At 38.1% G+C, this 27,792-nt stretch overlaps 1 long non-coding RNA gene across 2 annotated transcripts in view; it reads left to right on the plus strand.

The window, feature by feature from the left end:
- The window catches only part of LOC107321121 (uncharacterized), a 382,609-nt gene that overhangs the window by 218,850 nt on the left and 135,967 nt on the right, over positions 1-27,792 (plus strand). Inside the window, exon 5 of one of the 2 annotated variants that reach the window (XR_014945663.1) lies at positions 4,660-5,417. The exons of the other annotated variant lie outside the window; for it this stretch is intronic. This is a non-coding gene — a long non-coding RNA (uncharacterized LOC107321121). Of the gene's footprint in view, positions 1-4,659; positions 5,418-27,792 lie in introns of those variants that run through there. 2 annotated transcript variants of the gene reach the window in all.

Consider the following 27,792-nt stretch of genomic DNA (forward strand, 5'->3'; position numbering starts at 1 on the left):
CTGTTTTAATACATGAGTTCCAGGGAATGCCATTTCCTTTTCCTTTTATTGCTGCTTTGTTCCATTTTGTTTTCTTGGAACTGTGAGCAAGTAAACATACTGACAAGCAACCTTTGGGGTCTTTTTAAAGTCAGTTTAGAGGGGGATAATTTGTGCTACAGCTAACCCCTGTATAGTGTTGCTGCTTTCAGATATGTCTAATTACACTTACTTAAAATAAGGATACTAATGCCATCAATCAGCACTGATAGCTCACTATCACAGAATCCAACCCTTTGACAACTTTAATACGTAACATAAGAGTATCATTAATGTTTATAAAGACACCATTATGTGCACAATAGTATTTCTATCAGTTGGCTTGCCATCACTGAATACCATGGAAGTGAGTTTAACAAGCTAAAGACCCATTCAGACAGTGCTGAGAAAGAAGAGGAGGGTCAGACAGCCTTCCTTCAGCCCCCAGTCATGTGGCAAAAAGCACTTTTTAATCTTTGGCTCACAAGCCACCGAGAGAAATACTTGAATTGTTTTCTACCACATTATTGCTTGCTGAAAGTCGAAACGTATCAGCAGATTCATTTTCAGAAAGGTAGATGAAAATGTGTGTGAATACCACCAGTGCCACCTAGCGTTCTTCGGGTTGTGGAGAGGGACAGCGTTCCCGTGCAAGCTCTGCTTCCTTTCAGACCGGCACAGCCCGACCTCGTTTCGCCGCCCCAAAAGGGACAGACTAGTCTTGCTCCTCTAACGTCCTGCTTGCTGTAGTCTTAAGAAATGAAGGTAACAGCTCCTGACGTCCATAAGACATTTTACTGCACAATTTTGTGCTGATTTTTGCCAGTATGTCAGCAGGTTGGCAATAGATTAAGCAAGTCTGTTTTCAGTGAGGCATTTAGGGTTGGGATTAACAGTGATTGTGTATGGGAGCATCATCCTAGCACTACTGAGGAACTGTCTGAATGGATAGCTAGATTGTGGAAAGAAAACTGACAGTATGTGAAATGGTAACTAAATATATTTCCTCTTTTGTCTGTTTTCCTACTACAACCTTGCATATGTTTTCTGCCTAAACAAATGTGACTCTCACACCTAGTTTGCAGCCTTGAACTTGGTCCTTTCCTTTTACTTGAGAAAATAAACAGAATATTTACTGTCAGGCTTAGAGAGAAGGTCTTGCAGAAACAGTAAATCAGAAAAAGCATAAGTATTTTCCTGTTGAGAGCTTTACGTACAAACTAATGTCAAAGAATAACAGCTCTTGCCTATAAGAATTATTTAAATTCAGTGAAATATATGAGCACTGGGTTAAAGAGCAGTGAGACTATTGCTTCTCTTCAGTGTCTCCTCTGCGGAGACACATTTCCTTGGAACTGCTTGCTGTGTTCTGGCTTCAGTTATTGCTGAGATTTATATATAGTAGGGAGGAGGGGAAAAAAAGGATCAGTACAAGGAACCTGTCCTGCTATGGCTCCTCTCTTGCTCTTGCAACTGTAGTAGGCCTCAGTGCTCATTCTGTACTCATTCTTCCCCAGATGGCTGCCAGAAGGTGTATAAAGATTTGTATTTCAAGTCCTTCCATTCCCTATGCCCATACTGAAATAGTGTGGCAAGAGGTGGTGAAGCTTGGGTCTAAGAAAGCTTCGTGTCCTTTTTCTGACACTGAGTGCCCTGTGCAATTTATCCTTCCCATGGTGGCACATTTACACTGCAAACAATGTATACATGCTACTGAACACAAAGAGGAATTATTCCTAGTGCCCTTGGATTTGATATGTGACTCCATTACCATGAACTGAAGCAGGGCTTAGTGTCCTGGGTGCAAGACCATATTGTTCAGGATCAGCAAGTTCTGCTTTGGAACTTGAACTTGCATTTCAGATCAGCATAACACTTTTATTTCATAGATAGGCATATGATTAGCATCTGATGCTAATGCATGTTAAGTCTAACAGAGTCTTCTGAACAGTATAGTGAGCTGTTTTTATAAAAGAAATCTATCTGGTCACTACAGCATAAGGTTCATTTAGGCTAATTTACCTGCTTCTCAGTACTTACCTAGAATTGAAATGAGGTGCATGCAGAATTCTGTTGTCCTGGATTTTGCGCAGATATTTTAAATCCAAGCTCAAGCTGAGAGTTCCTACATCCCCATGTTGCTGCCTTTTACTTTTTCTGTTCGAGATTCTTTAAGAAAATACCTGGAAATATCAGGCCTAAGCTGACTTCTCAGTCCAGTAATACAGATTTGTAGTTGAGATGTAAAGGATTTGACCTTGAATCCCTTCAGACTCAGTTTCATGCATCTCAGAATTCTCAGTTCACAAAAATGATTGCACTTAGCCTATAAATCTTTAAGATGGAGAGAAGCCTCATCTGCAGTTCTTCCTTCAAAGCTTCCATGTTCTGAACTAGAGCTCTGAAAAGCTCAAGCAGCTCATTAGTTCTGTTGCAGCATTGATATTCTGGCAGTTTCATACATGTCTACTTGGAGAAACATAAGCCCCCTTTAAAAGTATAACAATTCTTAGGTTAGTTGCTGGAGGGAAGTTTTGAAATTGTCTGCTGAAGAGCTGAATAGCTCTTGAAGTATCTTTGAACATATAGCATCTGCGTCTCAGGTACTGTGTCCAGGGAGTGTTGTGAGGGTAAATGTTAGATATCAGTGCTCAGATCCTACAGTAAGGAACACCATCTTTATCTACCTTAATGTACTCAGTTTATCAGGGCTTTGAGGAATCCCTTGTAGCCAAGATCAACACTGTGTAGAGTAAGCAGGTTAGTCAAGCTCTTAGTGTTTTCAGAATTGAGCACACTTAAGAGCATTTTGCCACACACAGGGCTCAGCACCACTGAAAGCAGGAAGTGAATTGCTGCAGTATCCATGACTTCGCTGATGGTCCTGCTTGAGGAAAGAATGTTCCTGGTTGACAGGATAAGTTGGTTTATTAATACTTACTCTTGCCTTGGATCTTGTAGCTCTGCAGAGTTAAGAGTTTGGGGAAATAGTCTTCTAAACAATATTCAGTCCTCTACAGAAGTTCTCACGTGGTTTCCTTGACAGTAATAACTGACACTTCCTATGTCTAGACCGCAGTTTGTTTCTTGAGTGCTCTACGCATGGATACATCTCTGTATGACGTTGCTGATTGACAACACATGCCATACATTTCTTGTCATCTCCTGAATTACCCTATAACTGTCACCTCAACTCCTGTTTCAATACTACCATCTTTTAAACATGAAATCCTTACAGCTTTTCCTTTTGACTTGACCTAGTTCCCATTCTTCTTAAGCCATATGGTTTTGAGTTCATTAATACCAGCTGTGCACACAAATAGATCACTCACCAGTTCAATTTTCAATTCAGATGCAGTGTTGAATTTCTGTCACATTTCTGTCAAATTAGTGTCAGCTTATGTGGACTTTAAGCTTAATGCCAGCTTTATGCTGGTTGAGGAAGGACAGGTGATACCTACTGTGAATAAAGTTAAGGAGGTTAGGACAGCAGGTAATATTTGGTCTGTCATAGAACTTGTTGCAGCAAAATTAACCCAAGTGAAGTGGTTTCTTAAAGAAATTTGAATAGGCAGAATGAGTTCATGCTGGATCAGAGCTGTACCCAAGGGTCTTCAGTGTTTCCAATGCCCCAACACTGCCTTTACTATCTGATCAAGTTATAGTGTCATATAAGCATAATGCCTTTCAAAAAGAGCCTTATCTCCATTACTATCTTAGAAATTGAGTAGTAAAAGTAGGTGTTTTTCCAAGTGTTTTTAAAAAATGCTGAAGTTTACTGATCAATAAATCAGTACTCTATTCTTCTCCTAGGAGTTGACAGTTACTAATGCTCTTCTTGATACAAAGTTTTGGTGATGGCTTCTTTGTATATTCTGCTTCATTCATTGTTTAAGGGCTTTTAACTTTCTACTGCTTGCTATTTAGAATGAACCAAATGCTACTTTGAAGCAGCAGGAAAAAATCAGATTTTATTGTTCTTCTAAATCAATATTTTGAAAGAGTACTAGAATAAATTTTTTTTCTGGCACTATTAGTTCTGCATGGCGCTGCCATTTTTAGTTGAAGTTGTAATTTATATGATAATAACAACAATGGAAACCATCCTTTGGGAAAATGAAAGTTGAATGATAATACATCCTCTTATCACACTTTGGCATTTCTATTGGGAGCTGAAACCCCACATGTCTGTAAAAATGGAAGATGTTGAAAACCAGCACCTCAAAATGGACTTATTTTATATCTGGGATCAGAACCAATTTTTTCTTGTCTAGATTAAGAAAGTTTCTAGGTAGAAAACTAACTCTGTAGTTGGGTCCTGGTGACATGACTCATACTATCTTTCTGATAAAACACTTCCTAAGAGTTGTTCAAGTTTGCAATGGTTCTCAGCAGCATATTAATTTCTTTACTTTGCTTGTGCTCTAAACAGGGGAACATCCCCTGTTTAGAGAAAATATTATTACTTTTCTGAAAGCACCTATCCACTTTACCCACTCCTAAGTTAACATGAGTGAGAACAACAATGCCTTTAGCTATAATTCTGACTTGCTGCAGGTGATATGTCCCCAACAGTTACCTAGATGACTACTTAAACTATATTATTAGAACACTTTAAATGTGTATGTTTATATATTTTAGGGAGCTTGACTTCAGACATCTTATGTTTAAAGGGAACTCTAGTGAAAACTCTCTCCTCTTAGGAAGATATAATTACAGATGTGGAAGGCTGGAAAGCCCCTGAGAAGCAACCTTCTCCACCTCTTGCAGGCAGACAAGATCCTGGTGTGCCTTCTCCCAAGAGACGTTTCTCTCACCTGTTGTTCAAATGCATTGATTGCATACATAGACTCTTCACTTGGTATCTCACTTGGTTCTTGTTTGTTGGAAACCCAACTGCTTTGCTCCCTCCCTTGATATGACAGCCATGCACTGAAATACACATCAGCACCACAAATAGTCTTCTGTGCTCTTTGCATATAATGAATGCATTAGTATGAAATGTGTCGTTTTATGAATTAATTTTTGCTATACTAGTACACATGTACTTGGTGGTCTATTAAATTCCAGATCCTTTTTAGCATCCTAGCTGTCTGGTCTACTTTTATTTGAACTTATAATTTTTCTTCTGTAAGTGCAGTGCTCACTTTTTTTCTCTTCAGCGCTTGCCTTGTTGATTTCAGGCATTTGTTCACTGTACCAAGATTACATTGCATTCCAGTCCTGTCATCTTTAAACTTGTATCTTTCACATATCCTGTTCTAAAAGCTTGAATGACAATAAGGTATAAGACCAGGTTTAGCATATTATTCACAAGAATTACCCTTGAAATATCTCCCCTACTCTGTCCCCACTTTGACAGTGAAGTTCTGAGAACAACTCTTCAGAAAACTGCCCATTCACACGATGAGTATGTGTTCCTGTTTTGGCAGAGAGGACAGTGTCACAGATTCTTCTGAGGTAAGGCTCATCTGTCTTAATTTGTTTGGTCAAGGATCCTGATTTAAAACAAAAAACAAACAACAATAAAAATAGAAAGAAACAAAGTAAAAGAAAAGAAAAAATTGAATAAAAGAAAAAGTAAAAGTTTCACAAGATTTAAACTGATTTTGGTTATTTTTTTATTTTTTTGGGGGGGGGGAGGGGGGGTGTATTTTGTTTTTTAAATATTTATTTTGGCATTTGTTTCAGAATTCTTCTAAAAAGGTTCTTTTTTACCCTTCTCTCTGCTACACTTTTCTTTTATAAAGTAGATATTGTACTTTTCCTCCTTTGCATCCTTGAATTCTCTCCACCCTTCATCACTTTTACACCAATTGCTTCAAACTGTTTTTCAGATTTTCATAGATTTCTTCGAACATCACCCCTAGTATGCCAAACTGATCTTAAAGTACTTCACCTTTTGCCTAAAAACTAACAAGAAGCCATGTTAAACCAGCCTCATTCACAGCAACTGTTGATTGTTTGCCTTTGCCTTCAGACATGAATTGTATTCTCTTTTGCCTCTCTGCTACTTAGCAAAGTATTCTTTTTGATATTTCACAAGTGATATTTGGACTCTGCAGCTGATTATTCCTCATTTGATTGAAAAATAATATATATCTCTTCCTCTTCAAGTTTGTTTCCCCACCACGTTTTGCGGAAAATTAGAACAAGACGGCATTTGGGGTGGTCTGAAAGACTTGAGATGGTGGTGAAGGAAAGTGTTGTTTCCATCTCATTGTGTCTTTGTAGAGCTGGTTGGCACTGTTTCTTTGCTTGACTGGAAGCAAACCAACTAATTGGAGATGTATGTATACAAGTATGAACACCTCAACTGCATTATGGATTGTCCTTGTTTTCAACTATCACCCCTGAAAATATTATTTGGTTAATTCCAGTTTCCATTTCCTACTGATTTGTGATTTGTATGTTTTAATTCTTTACCCAACTATAATTGCATTCATTCTCTGCTTCTAGGTGTGCACCCTTCAATGACTGCTGGAAGGAAATCCCCTTCTTATCTCCTTCAGAATGTTTTGCAAGTCTGCCCTTTCTGTCTCACCAGAATTTAGAGCAGACACATACCATTTTCTATTATATGTTGCAGCCCTTTCTTGATTTCTGCCTTTCCTGTTGATCCTGGCCACAAATGATAACAGTCCTACAGACTTCCCCATAATTCTTGCAGTGCTGACAGTTTCATCCGTGTACTAAGATTTCAAATTCTCTCTGGTCTGTCTGTGGGCTTTTTGTGTTGTTTTTTTTATTTTCAGACACATGCCTGACATCTGTCTCAACAGCCCACCTTACTGTTCTCCCCAGTCTGCCTTGTCTGCATTGTATGCCCACCTACAGGGGTGATGGCTTTCTGCTTTGTGTTGTGTCTTCCCATTTGTTACCTTTTGCAGGATGTGGTTCTGTGTTCAGTAAGGTCAGTGCTCAATACTGCCCAAGTGTCCTTGTATCCTACATCCTCAGGATTCATGCAGTGGGGGCTCCCTCTATGCCCTCACCAATGTGTACAAATATGCCATAGGATATCAGATTAAAACAGCCTTGGAAATAACAGCCTTGGAAATCTGACAGACAAATGGGTTAGCCCAAGCACCATCTATGCTTATTTGCCATTTATACTGATAATTAAAAACTAATGACAGTTGTTTGTCTGCCAAGAAATAAGCTTGGTTGAATGGGTTAGAGGAATTTTGCAAGGCAAGATTGAAACACACTCCCTTCTCTTCTGGGATCCAAGTGTCAACCTTTTGTTTGTGAACTAATAAATTAATTGCTCCACAATGGAATCAGACTTGAAATTAGTCAAAGATTGTGTTGCCTCTTCACTTTCAGTGACTCAGCTGGCAAAGCAATGTCCCTGATCAGCCAGACAACAACTACCCAATGTCATTCCTCCCCAGTTACATTTTTATTCTCACACAGCACCTTATTATCCCTGCTTTAAAAACCTGAAGAATTTCCATCCATTATCTGAGAGAAATGGGGTCTTTACCTCCAGATAGGGCCTAGATGCCCTTATGCTGTGTTCAGTATTTCCCTAGGGAATGATTTTCTGAGCCATGGATGTGTCTTCACTTGAAACTTGGTTGAGGCCACTGAGTGCCTGTCAGAGTGAACCATGATGGTTTTGGATGGTCACAGTGAGTATGCGGATTTTACGTAGACAGAGAAGTTCACATGAGCAACAAATGACCCAACAGCCCATTTAGAAGAATCTCTGAAAAATGAATAAGAAAAATCTCACACTTGCCACGGCATTTCTCAAAGTACCAATCCTTTATAAACCTGGAATATTTATCTGCAAACTAACAGCTATCAAAGAGCAAGCGCATTTTTTCAAGTCTGTTTTATGTCTAAATATAACGTATGTATGTGTTACGTATGTATAGACATATGTATGTACATATATATGGAAATCTGCAAGACAAACTTGCCTACTATGATTTGCATTTGTTTAAAAAGATTTAAATTAGTCCCTGTTTCCTCAGATGGTCCTTCAGTGGTCACAGCGTTCAGGAGTTCAGAAGTACAGACCCTGAAGTTGCTAGATAGCAGATGACATAAACAGATGTAAATTCACTCCACTGTTCTTAAAGGAAAATAGAAGCTTGCCAATCTACCTAGTGCTTTTATGTCTTGTGGTAGGATTACAGGAAAGGATTAACACTTATCTAATTATATGAGATGTACACATGCTCCTTTTGCATAGAATATCAACCTATTCCTCCTTTCATATACTGAATATATTAAAAGTTAAATTAAACAAACAAACAAAAAAGCCTACAACTCCTTTCTGCTGGGGATTATTTTTCCCCTTGAAAATGACATTTACTGCTGTTCACAAATGCTCATGTGTTCTCAGTTCAGCATTTAGTTTTCTATGAAGGTTATTGCTCTGACTTTTTGTCCAGAAAATAGCCCTGTTCTGATTAACTTCCAGTTAAAAATGCTGTCAGAAGCCTTTCTAGATTCTAGATTGCATCACAGTCCTGATGATACTCATCAGTATGCTCTGTTGTATTCTTCTGATAATATTCCGTTTTAATGAACACATGCTGATAACTTCCCTTTTTAATGAGCCAATTTCTCCATCTCTTTTTAAGAAGATTCCCAAATCTCAGTTTGGGAGAAGAAATTGAGTAACAAATCTCTCAAACTTGGTACTTACCTTGCCATTAAAGTGTTGCCAGATCAACCTTTCACCTCTGTTTACATGTTAGAGTGCAGAGGGGGGAGAAAGATATAGTGCACTTGGCTAAGTATTTAAGAGGAGGGGATTACTTCTTTCTGTCACACTGTAATCCACATGTCTGTGGGTGACTTTTCTTTGGGGATCTTTTTTCTTTAAGGCTTGGAGGTTTGAAAGCAGGGTGATACACTTACGAATACGCAGTGATAATGGCTAGCTAGTAATGTTACAACTCTTTCTAATGCACAGTTATGAGCTAACATGAATATGCTGAGCTTTATCCTGAACTTTAGTTTACATACCTCACTCTGAAGGTAATTGTATGGGAGACTGGTAATCACAGCGTGAACCACTGATTAATCAGCTGAGGCAAGTGTTGGGTCAGCTGTTGGAGCACAGGTGAGAATAATGTAGCTGTGCTCCCGGAAGCGGTGGAGCTCGACTCTACCTCCTCTAAGACCTCATTTAAGGGCTGACCCTCACTGAGGCAGCATCTCTTGGAGATTGCTTGCCAGTGAAGATTGCCCCAGCTCCTTCAGCTAAAGCATCATCACTGGTGAGTTCCCCTTTACTTATATCTTCTGTACATCTGCTACCATCCTTGTAGTTACTATCTATACAGTAATATGTAACATTTATTATATAATATGTAATATTTATTTCAATGGAGACTAAAAAAGATACAACCAACACAATAACACTATTTAATAGAACAAACTCTCAGCTACAAAATGCCATTTTCCAATATAGTCACCACCATTAGCTATGTATTTTTACCAGCAGTTAACAAAAGACTACGTGCTGCCTTCACGAAAATCTGCATCAGTGGAGGTGACCTACTGTCCCAGTCACCACTGCTTAAAATCATCACTGATCTCCTCACTGTGCTTATGTCCACTGTTTGGTCTCCAGAAACTTTCAGCAAGTGACAATGAATGTCAAGGGGTGTCATTTTTTCCACATGGAGGAATTCACTGACACACCTTTGCTTCATGTGCACTTCCATGTCAGATGTCATTTTGTCGGACTGCCCCTCTGCTGCCATCTGTCACACAGCAACAAAAAGTGACTGAATATTATTGGGAAGGTTCAACCTCTACTGTCATACAATCACCATCCACCTCTGACATTACAGACATGCATAATAAAATTGGAGGCATTACTTTTGGAGCAATCCTTGTCTTTGAAGCATCCGGGACATTCACACACTCTGTCTTTGCTCAAGTGGAGATACCTTTGGCTCTCTGAAATTCTCTCTGTAGAAATAGGCTTTAGTTCACGACACCCCAAGAGTATGTCTGGTTTTGGCTCATATGTAAGAGCAGATATTACAAAAGCAGTCTTGTGTCCTCTGCAAATAAAAGCTGCAAAGTGTTCTTCAGAAAAGATGGTAACCCTAGAAAGGTGCTTCTGAAATGTGATCTGTCAATTTCATTACCCTCACTAGAGATACAGGATATAACTAGTTTCAGTAACTCAATGTGATGATATAAAAGAGAGCAGGTGGAAAGAAGGTAAAAATAGAACTTTAAAATTTCTAGGTGGTAGCTGACTTGAAGATGCAAACCCTTGTGGATATGTGCTACAAAGATTAGAATTCACACTTCTTTTGTGCATTACAATTATAATTGTAAACCATAGTAAAGACTTTCTATCTCTGCGCATTGCAGAAAACTATGTTATGAGATTCTTCTCATCCTGTTCTTCAGGATGTTGGATAAATTTCCAAAGTCCCCCAAGTGGTAATGTAGTGGTTCTGAGCAAACCTTCCCAGGTACAATCTGCTCTAGATTTCCTCTTCCCTGGTCCTGCATATATTGTTATTCACTATGCTTGAAGAATCTATACTGACAAAACTTTGCATACTAAAGAGTTAGCTACATGTACAATGTATGTGAAAAATAATGACTTCAGCCTGTATGTTACTAACAAAATTTGATGACAGCTGAACAGGATGGAGGAATTAAATCACTATTTTCTATTAAATAATCACATATTTCATTACTCTGTGTAGCTTTCTAAATTACACATTCCACTTTGGATTTGATGAAACTGGTATATTGTCTATTACTTTTGAATCCAGGAACAGTCAGCATATTCTAATGGAATACAATGATTAAATAGGAAAGAATAACTGTGTCCTCCTACACAGACCAGAAGACAGTATTTTCTTGAAATGAAAGCCCATAGAATCATAGAATTACCCAGGTTGGAAAAGACCTCGAAGATCATCAAGTCCAACCGCAGCCTAACCAGTACCCTAACTCTAACAACCCTCTGCTTAAATCATATCTCTGAGCACCACATCCAAACGGCTCTTGAACACATCCAGGGTTGGTGACTGAACCACTCAACCACCACCCTGGGGAGCCTATTCCATTGTTTAAATACTCTTTCTGTAAAGAAATGTTTCCTAACATCCAGCCTAAACTTACCTTGGCACAACTTAAGGCCATTTCCCCTCTTCCTGTCACGTCACCAGTGAGAAGAGACCTGCACCGCTCTCACTGTAAGCACCTTTCAGATACTGGAAGAGCAATAAGGTCTCCCCTCAGCCTCCTTTTCCTCAGACAGCCCCAGCTCCCTCAGCCTCTCCTCATAATGATCTCCCCATTCAGCTTCCCACAAACCATCTATGTGAATCCCCAGTATAGATGAGTATTATGGTTCTTAGCTCAAAAGAGGGCATACTGGGTGACTATGTAAACTTCAAGGTTTTAGAGTTAAAAACTTACCTCGTCTTTTATTTCACTCTGTCATTTCTGCCAATTTCATTCATTTTATTCTTGGGAAAAAAAAAACCAAAACAATCCGAACACTTCTTTTTCTTTTTTGCTCCACTCATCATTTTCTGTAGACAAGTAAGGAGATCATCAGTTTTCCACAGAAAAACTGTTCCCATTTCTGCTGCTTCAAAAATTTGATCCTGCTGCATTGTAGTTTTGTAAAACAAAAACCTCGCAATCTAATTTAAATGTGTTGGTGAATTAGTTCCAAAAATTTCTAGAAACTCAGTCTAGTTCCCAATGGTGTGACAACCAGCAAATAAATGCGTTTATACTAATTCCTTCCATGTAAAGGAAAGATCTTGGGCTTAGTTTAAAAATTGAAGGAATGCTGCACTGAAGATTGCTGGGAACACTGAGCACCTAAATTCCTTTACCTCTTTGAAAATCCCAGCATGCATAAGAAATTGCCTCTAGAAGACACTATCCTGGGGAGGCCTATTGAAGATGAGGAAGTAGTTCTATGTAACAGAAGACTGAAGTCTGTCCCCTAGCTCTGCTAATCTTGCTAGGATCAATTTGTTCAGATTTAAATGGCTGCTTTTCATCGGCTTTTTAATCCTGAAGCCCACAGTCCCTTTCCTTAATAAGGATGCTCAAAGAAAACATGCTGTGTTTTTATTTGTACATCTTCATCTTCCTACTCATTATAAGTAACAGTTTTACTGAGTGTTTCAATGCCTAATCTTGTTGTTGGATTTTTTTCTTCTTTCTAATCCATAGTTGTGGTTTAATACACCATTACAATTTAAAACCCCTGTAAAGAAAAAGTGCTTCTTATCTGCTGTAGAAATAGCTTTCATTAAGCACTTTCTGGCAATGTATGGGAGTGTGGAGGTACTCAAGGAAGGGCTGTAAATTGTGGTGCTGTTAACTGCAAGCTAGATACCACGGGAGCCTCAACAGCTCAGGAATAATGAATCAAAATGATATTCTTTTGTGTTAAAGCTGATTGCATTAATGACAGCAATGTTTTCAGATTGGCACTTGACTACTAAGCTTGGATCAGAGCTCTTGACAGGCATGCAGTCTCGGGGATAATGAGGCTTTTCCTCAAGGTTGTTGGGTTTCAAAGCTACAGAAGACACATTCACCTTGACAGCATGTAGCTAGCAGAGTGAAGCCTAATTTCCAAGGGGTAGTGTCTGGTTTGTCACCTGTTCTAAGGCAGTTTCTGTGGTGTGGAGATCCTAACTACTTTACGTTCTTAAAAGAAAAAATCGACACATTTATGTTTACTATGAGTTGTGATATTCCATTATTAGGAATTCAGCAACAACCTAGTGGCTGTGGAATCAGTATAGATTAGGAGTCTACTAGATGCCACAGTGATTGGCCAGTGTGGCCTACATTCAGTAATAGAGAGCACATAAGCCCTCGTACTTTTCTGTTTTTCATTCTGCAAAAAATTATCCTAAACAGAACAGACAATTTTGCAGGAGATCTGACAGAGTTCACTGTTATCAATTTGAAGATATATTCTGTCTGAATGTCTTGAATTTCATATGGTTCTCTTAATTGCTTTCTCTTCTCCCATTTCCACATTTGTGGTAATTACTGTGAGAGAATAAACATTTGGTTAATCTTGATAGTACATAATATGACACTTATATTCTTAAAATACACAGGAATATTAATAATGCAAAATTCAGGTAATCAGATTCTTTGTCGCTTTAAGCCCACCTTTCCAGATTCAAGTGCAGTCACTGAATCCCTAGTCCTTCTTAGCTCATGTGAAACAGTGAGATTTCTCTGTTCTGTTGCTCTCCTAAGCAGCCCAAGGATCTGTAGGGTGTCAGAGAAAATGCATGACATTCCTTTGGTGAGATGGTCAAGTGTGACAGGCAAAATCCTTGCCAGCAGCAGTATTAATAACTAAATATCAACCAGAAGGTAAAAATAAAGACATTAATATGGGTATGGAGAATGATTAGACCAGGACTAATGTAGCTTCTCCAGAGCTCCGTAACTGAATATCCTGAGCAGCACTATGCAAGTTAATTAACCCCCAACAATTTATTTTCTCTAAATTTGGCATAACTGCAGTTTTATACTTGACAAAAGTGTCTCAGACTACATAATTACCCCTTTGATTCATCTCCTCTAGTTGAAGGCAATAGAACTGTGAATTACTCTTGGTCATTTAAAACATAACTATCTTCAGTTTAGGGAATGCACCCCATGGCCTATAAGCACAGAGGCAACGTGGAGCCTTCAGGTGCCAATGGGTAGCTAAGAGAGTCAGTGCATGGCACAGGTCCTTGGCCATCTTCAGCTTAGCACCAGAGGAAGACTTGGGGCACTATTTTCCAAATGTTAAGACAAATTATTTGAGAGAGCACACTGAAAATGTATATGCTAAACCCAATGAGAATTTACAAGTATTGAATAAGGCTTTGGTAATAGCAGCAGAGATAAGTAAAGAATGTTTCTAATAATTGCATATGAATATGAATAGTTAAGTGTGTTTTTGTAAAGCAGTTGATTTTGAGTATCAAATACATCAAATAAACTACTAGACAAGTTGAGTGAAATTCACCAACTGGTGTTAGATATAAATTAGATGATTTAGTTTTGACTAAACCCTGTGTGGTTTAGTTTATAAATTGCATGCACAACCTACAACATAACAATCAAAGAGTAATTCAACATAGTTTGTTCGTATGCAGCTTTGACTACTTAGTTACCACCATCATTGGAGACGAGATACTGATCTGCTGCAGTTTTTTTATGATTTGGGGCATTTCATTCCATGGTTTATTTCAGCATATGCTGGCCCTGTGCTTCTGATGTTCAGTAGATTCAATTTTCAGGTCTGCAGTACTGGTGAGCTGCCTGTCTCTTGCTGCACCCTGTGCCTGAGAGAAGGTCTATCATACTGAGGAGTGCTATCCCTCACCCACCCCCAACTTTCCCTGGTTGTTCTGAAATCTGAAGGAGACAAGAACTCTCACAGCAACAGGCTAACCCTAAGGAAGGACAACAAGGGTAAACACATTCCCCAAGGACTTTGTAGGTGAGGAGAAGCATTAGAATAGGGTCTGACGCAGGAAAGGCAGCTGCAAAATTAAGCTTTTAGTGAATTTGCATGCTCTTGCTACATGTCAGTGAGACTCAGCCCTGCAAACTGCTTTTGAGAAAGAAATGGCCAAGGGAAATTGAACTGCAGGAGACTGCTGGAAAACAGTAGTTTTTTTTTCAGCGTAGGACTTGTCTCAAATCATGTGCCTTGTATAGAGTGCTACTGCTAATTCCTTAAGCAGCAAATACCGCACAGAAGCTGGATCAACAGCTGGAATATACCAGTAATGGATTCAATGGGCTGAGATGAGCAAAGCTAAATTTTCCTTGTGGCTTTTGACAAAGTGTATAAATGCTAGGATTTTCATGCCACCCTTTCGGAAAAGGCAAGAAAATACTTCCCTGCTGGTTCCAGCTGTGGAGGTGAGATTTTGACTGACTTCTTTCTGGGAACATTGCTACTGTTTTACCTCCTGTTGCTGAGCTGTGGTGTGAGGTTGCTGAGTGAAGCTGAACAGATGCTGTGTGGCATCCTAAATATACCATATGTTTCAATGAAGCGGATGTTGATTCTTAAATGTATAATTTGCAGAGCAATTTAGAATCCTCTTGTGAGAAATGATTCAACTCTTCAGAGCTCCTCTCTCTTGATCTGTTTGTGTAACAACTAACATATAGCACTCCAGTTATTTTTGAACCTTTTTGCATATGGCTTGGCTTGCTCCCACTTATTTAACTTCTTTATCACATTACTGCACAGTGCACAAACCCTTGAGACAGAACTACAGGTTACATCATTTAGAAATCCACCATGATATAGGGTATGAGAAGATTTGTGTTTTGTTGTTCTATTTTGTTATTTGTCAGTGATAACACCACAATTTGACTGTGGACCTTACAGCATGTACTGGTATCTTGTTCTTTCCCCCTCAAAACTCTGCTCCTCCTTTTTCTTCAGAATAATATTGATGAAACAGTTGCTTTGGTTTGGGAGTTCCCTATAGCACTGCAGAAGGAACGTGCGTCTCCTAAGGCGATGCTTAAAGTTGTTACAGCAATTGCAGCTTCTGAAGGATTGCTGCTTTAGAAAGAGCAATTTTAAAAGAGGGGAAAAAAATCCCCTTCTTTTTATATCTTTGGCTTCAAAAATGAATATGTAATTCATTGCACCTGTAGTCAATTATCCATTCAAAACAATTGCTATTTCCCAGTGATTAGTTGATTTGCCAGTATGAGAGGCAGCTGGATTTTCCATGGCCAAGTAGTAAAGCACAAAGCAATGAAATCTTCTGAGCCCAGATTCTTCTTCTTTTAAAGCACAAAGAGAAATAGTCTTTCTGCTTCAAAATAAAACAAAGATAGCATTATTTCAGATTTTAAATGGAAATTTAAGAGTAGTCGTTTTGGAGCTCTTCTATGATGACTGCAGTGGGCAGGTGTTCTTAGTGGAGAATAATTGCTTTGCCCTTTGTAATGGACAGTATTAAAACATTTGGGATACTATGTGATTTGAGATGCTGTGGTACAGTCTCTTGGTCCTTGGCTTCTTTGATTTTTTTTCATTGCTGTCATGACAAACTTTATCTGTCCTTGGTGTGCTTTTCAAACACTTGGCTTTTACTCTCAGCTACCAAAGCCACATTAAAATGAAAAACTGAATGCCATCTCTTGTATATTTTATTTGCTGTATAGGATTTATATTGAAAAAAAATATATGACTGAGAAAATAATTTTGCCCTATTTATCTCCCCTATTACTGCTCTATGTCAGCAAGTTATATATGCGTGTGTGTGTATATATATATGTATATATATATATATATAATGCTATAACATGCAGACATTTTATATATATATATGAGTATGTAATTATTTTTTTCCTGTAGAATTTCTCCACTGTTACTTTTGAAATGATTACTAGTAACAGGTAAACTTCAAAGGCTTCTAAAACTAAGCTCAACTTGTATATTTATGAAGGTTTTTTGGAACCTTAAAAATTAGTGCACTGTTTTGCAAGGACAAAATAAAAAATGCTCTTAATGAGGAACCAGTTTCCTTCTAGAAGGTAAATTATTTTGTTCATCTTCTCTCGATGATTGTTAGTAGGGTTACTTCAGTTTGTTACTTTGCTTTTTTCTGACAGTCTGGAATTTCAGCAATGTTAGTACAGGCTAGCTTAAAAAGTAATTAAACTTTAAAAATCCTTAAACATTAATTAATTAAGCTATTTAAAAATGTAATGGACTGCAGTTTAATTTTGTCTTCATTTAGTGCGCTGTGAATATTCGTCTTCTTAGAACATTTTCCCTTTTTATGCAAATCATGCAGTAAATCGGTTTTAAGAAAGACTATGTAAGTTCTTGTCTCGGTAAAGAAGATATCAACATTTGAAACTCAGCATGATAGGGTCAGTGGAAGAATAAATTTCCCTGCAGCAGCAAGGTAAGAATTCTTAGTGCTCAGATAGTTCAAACACCAGGAAGATGCATGGTCTAAACAGTAGAATCTTTCATCTGAGCTCAAGTCCTCACCACTAACAATGAAGGCAAACTTAAAAGGATGTCTTCTCTTTTTTGTCCTAAACTACCTACTTGTTTTTTTCCTCTGATCCATGTCTGAAAGTAGAAGTTGTTCAAAATCAGCTTAAGATATGACATGATAGCAGAGGATCTACATCTGAAACATTACATTCAGTAGATGTTTTTTCAGATGTATTTCAGTCTCTGTATGAAACCAACAAAAGAAAAAATGCAAAAAAAAAAAGTTCTGCGGTGGTTGTAAAGCATGAAGTTCCCAATTTTCATTTTCTAAAGCAAATCTGACGAAGAACAATTTTAGTCACTAAAAATCATGCTATAATAGATGGTACTGTCGTCTTTGACGTGTCATTTCTGTGTCTCAATGTGAAATTTGAGCTATGGAACTTCAGCACAGTTTAGCTGTAGTATTAGTAGCATTGATATAGGCTGGTTTGTTTAGCAGTAGGGATCAGTATATTTGTTTAAGAACCAATATATTAGTTTAGCAAGAAGAATTAATGAGTGCTAATTCTAAAATTTTCCATTTTAACTTTGCTTGGTCTGAGAACAGCCTTGTTTTCTTTTACTTCTGCTTCACAAGAAGCAATTGAGTTGTAACAGACTAATGATCTTTGCATTTCACCAGATGCAAGGACATTTTTCTCAGACTTCACATATACTGTTTTGAAAGTTGCTCATTATGGCCTAACAAGCAATTGAAATTTGGCAAACTAGGGAAAAGCAACTAAAGATCAGCCAAAAGTCTCAGTGATGAAGATGATGACGAGTAAGTGGGCGTACATGCATATCCAGAGGGATATTAACATTTAGTAATGAGTTCTTGGGAAAGAATGAATATGTATGCCAGTGTACTGCATATGTATATATTAATTGCTTAAAGGTAGAACCTGATCTCTAAGAGAGCCTGCTTGTTTGTCAGGTTGGTACATAAAGGAATGCCGCTTTTTAGCACCACGCTGGAGTTAGTTTTCTTCCTGGATTTCAGATAACAGCAAGGGTTCAATAATCACAATGCAAGCTCATATATGGTTTGGGGTTACAATACATGTGTTTCCATGCACGCATACACTGAAGCAAGTGCAGAAATATCACGTAGTTGGGACATAGGAGGGCTTTATTTAGTTCTTGAGCTTTCAGAACCCACTCATTTTATAGACTCAAAACTGTATTATCAACTTTATCATGGAGGATAGACAAGTAAGATCGAAACATGAATGTCAGTACTCTCGCATCACCATTAGCTGTGTATTTTCACCAATGATAATGACAGCCTGCATTCTGCTCTCATAAAAATCTGTACCAGCAGCAGTGACTGTTTCACAACTGGTACTACAGCACTGTTGGTAGGAAAACATTGCAGAGCATTTGAACAGATGAAGTCAGAAGGTGTCCAAACCAGACTGTACAGTGGCTGTGGTAGGACAGTCCATCCACTGTCTTGAAACTGGGATGGGGCCTGGTATTATTATATTGACAAACTTTCACTTCTTCTCTGGCCTGACCCAGGAAGTTCAAGCCTTCAGATTGGTCAGCACTAGATATGAAGGGGGAAGGGGATAAAACCAGGACCACTAGAGATGAGCCTGGGACAGTAGTAATGGGATTAGGGGTAAGATGAGGGGTTCTGCTGAAGTGCATCTACATCAATGCACGCAGCATGGGCAACAAATAAGAAGAGCTTGATGCCATTGTGCAGCACGCTAACTATGACCTAGTTGCCATTACAGAAACGTTGTGGGACTACTCCCATGACTGGAGTGCTGCAATAGATGGCTACAAACTCTTCAGGAAGGATAGGCAAGGAAGAAGGGTGGTGGTTTGGCTCTCTGTGTTAGAGAGTGCTTTGATGTTACTGATTACTGAGCTTGCAGCTGGGGATTATGAGGTCTTCAGTATTTTTCAGATACTTACAGCTCTCTGTCCCTGATCCTCTGAGCAAATGCACAGGTGATTCTAGTTCTGATCATCCTGTCTTCCTGCTAGGTGTTGCTTCTTCTTGCCACAACATCTGAGCTTTAAAATGCAGCTGCTGAGTTCTGTTCTTTTGCCTGTTTCTCTGAGGCTCTTAACATATAAAGATTTTTTTTTTTTCCTATTTCACCTGCTGTCAAATGTTTCTTTTCCTCACTGCACAATCTATCACACCTTGAAGGTTGCTCACAGCACTTTCTCCCTGTCTAGCTGTGTCTCTTATTTTTGAACATTAATTTGGCTGAAATATGTTGGAATCCACAGAATTCACCACTAGATAAATATAAAATACAAATATATTTATGTTTCTTGCACTGGGAAATTCCACACCAAAATCTAGAAATACTCAAATTTAACAACTTCTGAAATATTAAGTTAAACATCTTTTAAATGTCTCATAAAAGAGAAGTTGTCTGAGGTTGGCATTTACGATGAAGATGGACCCTTAATAGTATGAGCAATAATTCTTTTGTTTGGGTTAGTGACGTCATGACATCTACATTTTAGTTTCTTGCAGTTGTAATCAATTCAATTGCAATCAGAATACTGCAGTTAGGATAAAAATATGTTAAAATGATATTTTTCTAGATGAAGACTTCACTGTGCTTCTGCATGATGTTTTCTTCCTGTTATTTTTAAAGACCAGCAATGCAAATTTTTAACACAGAAGGAATCCAGCTGTCTAAAGTTAATTTCTACTTTATCTTGAGAACAGACTGTTAATATTGGAGTCTAGATAGTAGTAGACGTCACAGAATCACAGAATTGTCGGGGTTGGAGAATACCTGGAGATCATCTAGTCCAGCCCCCTGCTAAAGCAGGTTCCCTACAGTAGATTAAACGGCAAATGTGTCCTGGTGGGTTTTGAATGTCTTCAGAAAAGGAGATTCCACAACCTAGGTTTGGGCAGCCTGTTCCACTGTGTTGTCACCCTCACAGCAAAGAAGTTCTTTTTCATGTTCAGACAGAACATCCTGTGTTCCAGTTTGTGCCTGATGTGCCTTCTCCTGTCACTAAACAGCTCTGAAAAAAACCCTAGTCACATCCTCTTGAGTCCTGCTCTTTATATATTTGTAAGTTTTTATAAGATTCCCCCTCAGTCTTCCCTTATCCAGGCTGCACAGTCCCAGATCTCTCAGTCTTTTCTCATAAGGGAGATGCCCTTATAATTTTTTGTGGCCCTTTACCAGACTCTCTTGGAGTTGTCTGCCTTTTTTGAACTGAGGAGCCCAGAACTGGATACAGTATTCCAAATCTGGCCTGGCTATAGAGAGGGAGGATCACCTCCCTTAACCTGCTGGCCATGCTCTTTTTAATGTATCCCAGGATACCACTGGCCTTCTTGACCACAGGGATACACTGCTGTTTGTTCCCAACCTGCTGTCCACCAGGAAAAAAAGGTCCTCTGCAGTGCTCCTCTCCAGCATGTCATCCCCTAACCTGTACTGAACCTCATCAATCTCCTCCCCACCCAACTCTGCAGCCTGCTCAGGTATTGTTTAGCAGCGCAGCCTTCTGATGGGTCAGCTGCTCCTCCCAGCTTTCTATCATCAGCAAACTTGGTGAGGGTGGACTCTGTCCCTTCATCCAGGTCAATGATGAAGATGTTAAAATTTGTCTCCATCTCTTATCTTCTTCACTGTTTTTTAGCTTGAGGCCACTTTTCATCACTGCTCGTACTTTCCTTCAAATAAAATAATACTCAAAAATGCTCTTCTTTGTGTCAGTCCTTCAATTTTTCCCATCAGTCTCACATTCATCTTTCGGTGCAAAAGTACCTAAGTTCTCGCTCATTCTAAACAAAGACAACAGTTTCAGTGAAGTTTAAGCCTATGCATAGCAGTAACCTAAAATGCCAGTGCTATACTATTCTTACATGCCTAGAGTATCATGCAGTCCTAAAACTTTAAGAGTAAAGTAATGGGCATTTTTATTGACCATAAATTCAACTGTTATAACTGCAGAATCATATAACTTTGACCCTTCCCTTCCCTAGCTTGAGGATTTCTCCTCAGTGCACTGTAGTTCTATAGGAGGGATTATTTTGTAATTGTAGGTAATCTTTGAGTAATCTCTGAGTAATCTTTGAACAAAATATAGATAAATGTCCCATTTTTAGCAATTGGGAACTATTCTTCTCTCCTATAAATCAAGATAGGTGAGCAGATTTTAATCTACTTTGATGAAAAGAAAAAAACAATCATTCTAGGGATGAGACCACGTGTGGAGAATTCATCTGTAAATAATGTCAGTTCTCAGAAAGGTACAAGAAAATGAAAAGCAGAAAGAAGCCTTGAAGTAACCTTACCTACAGGACAGAGCAAATTAATGTCAGCCCAAGTTCTCTTTGAGCTATAAAGCTATTTATGAAAAATGAAGCAAACCAAACAGTGTTACCTTGTGTTGTTTTCTGTGTATTGTTTCTGAGTTCTCAGAATTAGGTGTTTTCTTAAGACCAGTACTAAGCCTCCATTCATTTCATTGGGAAAAAACAAAAACCAGTGTACTGGTGGGCTGAGCAAGAGCTAGACTCTGCAAATCTTTCTTATATAAGCAAATAATTTTCTTGCTGAGGCCATTACTAAATACTGCTTGGCCAGTGATAAGGTAATGCTGGTTGGTCGCACAGCTAAAGAGCCACACCCATGATGTCAACTACTCGAGAAAATTCAGTAGCACTATATGAAAATGTTAATACTTATGTTAGGCCAACTGAATATAATTAACAGTCACACATTTGGTTTTACAGACTAGTTCTGCACTATGACCTAGCTGTGGTAAGATAATGAATCAACTTTATCCACTTCATGTTCAACTGATTCTGATCTGGCATCTGGAGAAATGCCATCATCCTGAAGGCTGCCAAGCTATTTCTATCCCTTGCACTGGGAACTGCAGGGAAGGAGAGAGACATAGAGCTACTCCACACATGCAGACTCACATGAATTGACAGTTCCCTAAGCAGGCAGAAAGATGGATCTTGAACTGTCTTTTCTGCATTCGATCTGAAGATAATAGGAATATTTCCTAAAGTTGCCACTGAAATCCTATTTGTACAATGTAACATTTTCCTTTTGTTTTTAGTTGTAAAGGACATAACATTCGAGATAGTGAAAATAACATTTACAGGGTGGTGGGAAAAAGAGTATCAAATGTAAGTTTGCTTTCTTTAAGCTGTATTGTTAGTCATAAGAGAAATACGATGTCAACCTGTGATCTTTTGTAACTCATGCTATAACACCTAAAGAGAACAATGTAAAGTAAGGATGCAGTGACATGCCTTAAATTAGATCTCACTTTAGCAAGCTTCAAGAGGATATTTTATAGTAGCACAATTTCAAAAAGCAATACATTCTGTGGACTTTTTTTATAATAAATGGCAATTTCCTTGGCTGGCAATTCCCAGTATCCCCTCTGCTATTATTTTAGCAGCAGTACATCTTTGAATAAAATATTTCTTCCCTGAGGGTGCCTCATATTCTTCTCGTAGTCTGGTCACAACCTGGACTTGCAAAAGCAGGCCTGTAGATTATGCTAGGAAACACAGCACCACAAGCTGTTGCTCTCTATCATGCTCTGTTGTCAACATACATTCTGTTGATTGTTATTAAGGTGATCTTTATACAGCAAGCACAGAACAGCTGAGCATAAAGATTTTTCCAATATGGTTTTGATACAGAAGGACACTTTGAGATGCTGCCTTAATACAGGCAATGTTTGTAAACCATCAGTGAGAACAGGAGAAGAAAAATGCAGCCAAAATTCAAAATATGCCATTCTGTTACTTGAGACTTTCCAGCTTCTGTTTAGCAAAGGGTAACACGATTGTACAAGCACCATATTTTCTAGTATCAGTCCTTTTGCCAAGTTAGAAATTAACATTCAGGATCCAAATGAGAGAAAGAAAACTTCTCGTTGCTTTTTATTGGTAGATGTAAGTGACTTAGATTCAGCAAATTATTTGAGCAGACAATTGGCCATTGAATTAAATGGGATTTACACATGTAGAACTAAACACACTCTGCAGGCTGAACACCATAATGCTGAGATATTAGGAATAGATTAGGGTGCATCAGTACAAAAGTTGAGACCATCTACCATTTGAATTACAGAAAGAACTGAGCAAAGGAGCAAATCCAGCATAAGATGTTTAATACCTTTGGGCATGATGGGATAGTAAGTAAGTTGTTGTTTTCTGAGCCATTAAAAGAATGTGTGGGTTTTAGAGATGTTCTCACTTCCAGTCAAATTTTACTTTTCATGGGAAATACAGGCAGACTCTTCCTAGGGCTTGCAATGAGTTTGCTGGAAACAGCCATCTGCTCCTCCAGTTTCACCCTGAGGGGAATCAATTCCTTACATCTGGCCCACATAATGCAACTTAGTGCCAGAACCAAGGCCCAATGAAGTTAAATGATGTCTTTCCCTTAGTCAGGAAAAAAACTAGATTGTATTGCTTTTATAGCTAACATTTCCTGCTGTTTTTGCTTTTTTTGTTGTTTTGTTTTGAATCTTATCCTATTCCAGATAATGGGCAGATGTTGCTGCCCGTATATCCTTATTTCTAGATTTATGCACAGGAATTCTCTTACCTTTCTAGCACAGATTGCTCAGTACTATCAATTTTCAGAAGAGCTTTTAAAAACTTTTAATTGCTTTAGTCTCAAAGTCAACACTGCTTAGATAAACCAGAAATCGTAAACCAAGAGGTAACTTGAAGCTTTCTAGATTTTTTCAGTTTCTTTACTTAATGGGTGTGCAGATAATTATTTCTCATTTCTTTCTTCTTTAGATTTTTCTGTTGCTTTGTGGTTTGTAGAATCAACCTCATTCTCTATGTGTTGAAAATAGCATGTGCCTTGTACAATCATTTATTGAACTTACTTTTTCTCCACCGAGGACCTAGTTTTTGCAGAGGGTTTCAGACAGAAGTATTCTCTAGGGAAAGAAGTCGCAAGAATTTCCCCCTCTCACAGGATACCTTCTGTGGGCAACAGCAGGTATCCTTTCAGTAGTGTCAGATCTGTGACAGTGTCAAATTTCTCCTGAGTCTTTTTATAGTAGTTGTTGATAGATATGGGATGTGTTTCCTCTTACCCCTGGAAAAAATACCTCATGAACACCTAAGAAGATTTTTTCCCAAAATTGACATTTCAAATAGGCTTTTGCCATACATTCAACCAGTTCTGCTGAGTTGACTGCAGAAGTAGATGAGGAAATAAAGTCTAAAGAGTTACTACAGTGTGGTGTAGTGGAGCATAATTCTGTTGACGCTGTGTGCTGTGTTATGCACCTACTACTATATAATCAACAGTTAGTGACTGGTGAGAACTATGGTGCTTGCCAGTATGTTTCTGAAAGAGGATGGATGGTGATAGAGTATGGAATGGTTTAACACATCAAATAAATGAAGATGCTGCATGAAAAACAAACAAGCAATGTTTATAATATCATGGATGGCTAGATGGCTAGAGAAGGAGGAAAAGGGAGCAAGTGATCACTCAAGGACAGCAGATAGAACCAGCCTGGGGCAGGCTGGAACAGAGGAAGTCCTTGTAATATGCAGTGAAGCTGTGGAGCTCATACTCGTGGGATGTCAGGAATGCTGAAGGCACGCACATGTTCGAATCGAAATCAGTCCCATTATGGAATAAAAATCTATCAGCCATACTAAACACAAAGTCAGTGATCTGTAGAGGAGGAAATTCTTGAACTTTAATTTTTCCAGAAACTGAAGAAATAATACCAAAGTGTCATGGTACTCTTTGACTTTTCCTGATGTATCTGTAATGTAACTATCTAAAGTTGTTCAGTGTTTGAGGAATAGTACTGAGCCAGGTGGATCTTTGGTCTGACTTATTTCCACTGTTTTTATGTTCTCAAATGAAGTAGCTGCTAAGTGTTAGATTTGTGTCCTCCCTGATGCAGCATTGGTGCTTTTTAAAGGCACTCAAGAAAGGATCCACCTCAGATGCACTTTTAAGTGGTTGATGGCATAGAGCCTCTTCAGAGCCACATCCCTAGTTTACCTCCTTTACCTACCTACTTTAAACCTGATGATTTGATAAAGTAGGTAGGAAAGGGTAATTCAAACGTTATTAGGAATTTTAGAGTACATATTTCAAATGAATTAGAAATTCAGAACAAAGAAGATCATCCACAGATCTTGAAAACAGAAAATATTTGTCAGTGATATCTAGTCTATAAAACTGAGATCTCACACCATAATTTGATGCAGTGCAGGTGCTCCTAAACAGTCAGAGTCATGGATCTGTTTTTAGGATTGAAAACAAATGCTTCCCATGTGTTGTATTGTTAGTAACTGCCATTATTTATTCTTTTACTAGGATAATTTAATACATAAGGATTTCACATTATCTAATGAAATCACCTGGAAATTGTTCATTAAATACAGGAGAGCCATCCTTAAATGCTTTGGTCATTCTTTTCAAAGACTTAGTGGTAATTTATTGTCATTCCAGTTCTAATATACATCACTGAACGTCTATTGGGATTATTTTTCCGTTCCTTCAAGACAGTCTCCAGTGGTAGAGAATTCAATTATCGTCATTTAAATGGTAATTCTCTTTGAGGTAAACAGTAATAAGCAGCCTCCACAGGAACATTCATTACTGCCTTTGTTCATCAATGCATGAATGTAGCCATAAGAGCCTTGTAACATCTCTACTTGTGCATCCATTACCATTTGTTTTTCTTTTAAAATTGTAACTTACATTTGTGGAACATATTCAGAGCATATATATTTTCTGATGTGGGTTTCAAAAGTCAGGAGTGAATATTATGGGTGGATACGGGTGTGTGTTTACTGCCTCCTGAACAGAGATCCTTGTTTCTGATTTGGGATATTCAAGCCAGAACTGCTAAAACTGTTTAAGAGGCTGTTGTCAGTTCTGCTGCTCTGATTTACAGCAGCTACAGAATGCCAAGAGATGTGAAAGAAAACATAAGGGTGATATCTGATGTAAGAGTGGTTTCCAACATACTGTGCAACCAAATGCACAAGATTTGTTCCAAAATCGTCTCCCACCTCATTCAGATGTACTTCAAGTACTTCATGAGCTCCTCTTCATGCTTTCTTTACTGTGTTCTTGAGTGAAATCTGCTCTTCCATCCTCTGTACAAAGCACTGCCCTCTGCTGTGCTTATTCAGATCTCTTCTATGAGTGTTTTTATTTTGAAGAGATCTTAATAATGCTCTCTTTAAGGTAGGGAAAATGTGTGAAAAATTGAACTGGCTGCACTTCGCAGAGTGCCAGTTATCCAGTTGTAGGCATGTAATGTCTTGCAGCAGTGCTTACACTTTGGCCTGTGCTGGGATATTCATTTCTACTTTTAGCTTTGAGGATAAGAGAGATACCATCAAAAGAGTCAGTGCAAAAGTTTCCAGAAAAACAATTGTTTTCAATTCCTCATGTTCAGCCAGAATGAGGAGCTTGTTATGGTAACAAGCACTGCAGTATAATGCCAGCATCCTTAAGTTCCTTCTAGCTCGTAGCATCCTCCTTGAACATTCACTTTTCTTTGTGTGCTGCTGAGCTGACCTTGCTTCGTTTGTCAGAAACTGCTTACAGCTGAGGCAAAGACCCATCACACAAGTTACCAGCTTAGATAGCATAAATGCAGAAAAGCAGCATTGGTAATAATTGCATGTTTTGGTCCTTCTCTTGAGTATCGATGCAAAATAGAACTTGTTGCCATCAGTTTGGATACACTTCCTCCTCCTGCTGCAGTTGCAAAGATCATTTATTTATCTCTATGCCTCCAACATTTTGTATTTCAAATGTCTGGTTTTGAAATGCAGGGAAAACAAAATAAAACACAACCACCCAAACTCTCCTTTATACTCTTTGTTGATTTAAATTCTGATCTTACGTATTCTCTTTATTTCAGCACAACATCTTATTCTTATATAAATCATTTTATAGGTTTGAGTTCATTAATGAGCTTTTTTTTTTTTTTTAAGAAAACAAAAGAAACAAGAACAACAAAAAACTTTTTCAATTATCAGAGCCAAGTTTGTAAATAAATCAGTAGTAGAGGGGAACTAAGTATATGGAAGCACGATGAAGGCACAAAGCTTGGGTTAGGTAAGAAAAATGTATTTCCTACACTGGAATTGTATTGTTTTCTGTTTTGAGTAATGCATAATAGCTATTCAGGGTCAGATTCATTTGTGCTCTAACTCTGTTACTTTCAAAAGCTTACAACAAAGATGTTTCTGCCCCTTTGTATTTCGTATCAAGATATAATAACAATCCTGTTTGTTGTTTTGGTTTTTTTTTAAATAAAAATGGATAAATTAAATGAGTTCCATGAAAGAAATTTGCATTTATATAGTACTCCTCATTGACAAAGAATCTTAAAGTGATTTGCTGATAACCGCATAAATTTCTAATTAAGAATTCTTTTTCTGATTATTTCTGCTTAAATGTCTGTCTTTTTAATCACCAGAACTTCAGGCTACAGTATATTAACTGTGTCATGTTCCAATCTACAGCCTTATAAATTATGAACCAGATTTGTAACCCCCTACTGCGTGAGCTGAATCCTTATTCAAAAGAGTAATCCCACTAAATTCAATGAAGCTATTCCCATAATTGTTCAGTAATGTATTAGAATATTGTATAGCTCAGACCCATGCAGCTGAGGCTATCCAAGTGGGTTATTCTGTCTTTATTTTTTTTTTTTCTTTAAGTATATATATATTTATAGATTATAAATATATAATCCCATCAGAATAATACTAGCTC

This window comes from Coturnix japonica, chromosome 1 (assembly GCF_054131305.1).
Source record: "Coturnix japonica strain WE chromosome 1, WE-NBRP24, whole genome shotgun sequence".
NCBI classification, from domain to species: domain Eukaryota; kingdom Metazoa; phylum Chordata; class Aves; order Galliformes; family Phasianidae; genus Coturnix; species Coturnix japonica.